Source organism: Triticum aestivum, chromosome 6B, assembly GCF_018294505.1.
Source record: "Triticum aestivum cultivar Chinese Spring chromosome 6B, IWGSC CS RefSeq v2.1, whole genome shotgun sequence".
Taxonomy (NCBI): Eukaryota; Viridiplantae; Streptophyta; class Magnoliopsida; order Poales; family Poaceae; genus Triticum; species Triticum aestivum.
The window spans coordinates 33,772,648-33,775,960 of NC_057810.1; the positions used below are offsets into that span (position 1 = coordinate 33,772,648).

The 3,313-nt window shown below is 50.0% G+C and overlaps 1 pseudogene; it reads left to right on the plus strand.

Annotated features, from left to right (window-relative positions):
* The first annotated feature begins 791 nt into the window (after positions 1 to 791).
* On the plus strand, positions 792 to 930 carry LOC123140364 (uncharacterized; annotated as a pseudogene).
* The last annotated feature ends 2,383 nt before the right edge of the window (positions 931 to 3,313 follow it).

Sequence of the window (3,313 nt, forward strand, 5' to 3'; positions counted from 1 at the left end):
AGACAGGGGGGACCAGCAGGGGCCTGCCCCCCCCTAACTGTTAGATAGGCTAGTAGTTGTGTACGTGACATAGTCGTCACGGTGTAACTTGTGTACGTACGTGGAGTTGTACCCCGAGCAGGTTGTTGTGTAGATTGATCTCTATCTTGTGTATAGACTTGGACTAGGGGTCAAGCCACAACAACAACCTGCCGATCTTGTATCTGGTTCTTTATATAAACACGTACGCGTCCCTGTCACAGATGACATACGCTTCCACCATCGTAGTCTTTACATGGCAACCAGAGCCATCCTCGAGCACATTCATGGCGTCGTCTTCAAGTTCCTTCCCATCCTCGCCATTCGCGCACGCTGCCACCGAGAAGCTCACGAAGGGCAATCAGGCCCTATGGCGGGCGACGGTGCTCTCGGCCATCCGAGGCGCACAGATGGCCAAGTACCTCGACGTCGAGCAGCCACCACCGCCCATGTAGATTGATGTCACTTCATCTGATGGCAAGACGACGGCGAAGGCGCCAAACCCTGAATTCCAAACCTGGTATACTCAAGATCAGCAAGTTTTCTCCTATCTCCTGATGACACTGCCTCGTGAGATCGCCATCCAGGTTGCATCATGTCACACCGCGGCTGAACTCTGGAACACGGTGGAGGGGATGCTTGCATCTCACACCTGTTCTCAGACCACCAACGTCAGGATTGCCCTCGCCAACCTGCAGAAGGGCAACTCCTCCATCACTCACTATGTCGGGAAGATCAAGTCCCTCTGCGACGAGCTGATCGCTGCAGGGAAGAAGGTGGACGACGACGACATTGTCTCCCACATCCTCGCCGGGCTAGATGAAGATTTCGACCCGGTGGTGTCCGCCATGTGTTCCCGGGTGGAGCCGGTGACCGTGGCCGAGCTGTTTTCACAGCTGCTTAGCTTCGAGACGAGGCTCAATCTTCGGGGTGGAGGGTCTCAATCCTCTGCCAACGCCGCTACTCGAGGCCGCAGAAACGGTGGCGGTGGTGATCGCGGTCTCCGCCAAGGCGGCAATGGTGGTGACCGCGGCGGGCGCGGCGGCGGCTACTCCAAGTCAGGAGGGCGCGGCGGTGGACACAACGGTGGTGGCGGGGGCAACTACCACAACCATGCCTCTGCCGCCCCTAGAGTCCAGTGCCAAATATGCGGCAAGATGGGCCATCCAGCTTGGAAATGCTGGAAGCGCTATGACGAATCCTACCAAGGCGTGGAGGAGAAGTCGGCCAACCTAGCTGCACCGCAGTATGGGTTGACACAAATTGGTACTTGGACAGTGGTGACACCGATCACATCACTGGAGACTTGGAGAAGCTGACCGTGCGTGATCGCTACAATGGAAACGAGCAGATTCACACTGCCAGTGGCTCAGGTATGGTTATCAAACACATAGGCCATTCGGCAATTCACACTCCTGATCATGATCTCCTTCTAAATAATATTCTTCATGTGCCTCAAGCAAACAAAAGCCTAATTTCTACTAGCCGCCTTGCTATTGACCACAATTCCTTTGTTGAAATTCATCCCTATTCTTTTCTTGTCAAGGAACGGGGAACGAAGAAGGTGCTCCTTCGAGGCAGGGGTAGACAAGGACTCTACCCGGTTAGGCACACGGGATCCGATGTCAAGAAGCATATGCTCAGTGCCACCAAGCTATCTCCGGATAGGTGGCACCGACGTCTAGGCCATCCATCTCCTCTTATTGTTAGCAAAATCATTAGCAAAAATAATCTCCCATGTGCAAATTCTTTCAATAAAGATTTTGTATGTGACGCATGCCAAAAAGGCAAAAGTCACCAGTTGCCTTATCCTAAGTCAATAAGTGAATCAAAATTTCCCTTAGAACTTGTGTTTTCTGATGTTTGGGGTCCTGCTGTTGAAACAGTAGGAAGAAAGAAGTACTATGTGAGTTTCATCGACGATTTCAGTAAATTCACATGGATCTATTTGATCAAACACAAGTCTAAGGTCTTCCAAAAATTCCATGATTTTCAGCACCTAGTAGAACGACAATTTGATCGATAAATACTTTCCCTACAAACAGACTGGGGAGGGGAGTATGAAAAATTAAACTCCTTCTTCAACAGGATAGGGATATCTCACCATGTTTCATGTCCTCACGCTCACCAACAAAATGGGTCGGCTGAGAGAAAACATAGACACATTGTCAAAGTAGGGCTATCTCTTCTTGCACAAGCCTCCATGCCTTTGAAATTTTGGGACGAGGCTTTCATTGCTGCTACTTATTTGATAAACCGAATCCCTAGCAAGGTTATCAATTTTGAAACACCCTATGAAAAACTACTCCATGAAAAACCCAACTACTCTATCCTTCGAATCTTTGGGTGTGCTTGCTGGCCCAATCTTCGACCCTATAACAATCACAAACTTTAGTTCCGGTCTAAGCAATGTGCTTTTCTTGGGTACAGCAATTTGCACAAAGGTTTTAAATGTCTTGATATATCTACTGGTCGTGTCTATATATCCAGAGATGTCATCTTCGACGAGAATGTTTTTCCTTTTGCTAGCCTCTATCCAAACGCCGGTGCACGGCTCCGTGCTGAAATTTTGTTACTTTCTTCGGAGTTATTAAATCCTTCTGATCATGGGTGAGGGAGTTCCGGACTAGGGGTTGTCCGGATAGCCGAACTATCATCATCGGCCGGACTCCAAGACTATGAAGATACAAGATTGAAGACTCCGTCCCGTGTCCGGATGGGACTTTCCTTGGCGTGGAAGGCAAGCTTGGCAATACGGATATGTAGATCTCCTACCTTTGTAACCGACTCTGTGTAACCCTAGCCCTCTCCGGTGTCTATATAAACCGGATGGCCTTAGTCCATAGGACGAACAACAATCATACCATAGGCTAGCTTCTAGGGTTTAGCCTCCTTGATCTCGTGGTAGATCTACTCTTGTAACCCACATCATCAATATTAATCAAGCAGGACGTAGGGTTTTACCTCCATCAAGAGGGCCCGAACCTGGGTAAAAACATCGTGTCCCTTGTCTCCTGTTACCATCCGCCTAGACGCACAGTTCGGGACCCCCTACCCGAGATCCGCCGGTTTTGACACCGACATTGATGCTTTCATTGAGAGTTCCTCTGTGTCGTCGCCGATAGGCTCGATGGCTTCTTCGATCATCATCAACGACGCAGTCCAGGGTGAGACCTTCCTCCCCGGACAAATCTTTGTATTCGGCGGCTTTGCACTGCGGGCCAATTCGCTTGGCCAACTGGAGCAGATCGAAAGCTACGCCCCGCGCCGTCAGGTCAGATTTGGAAGTTTGAAC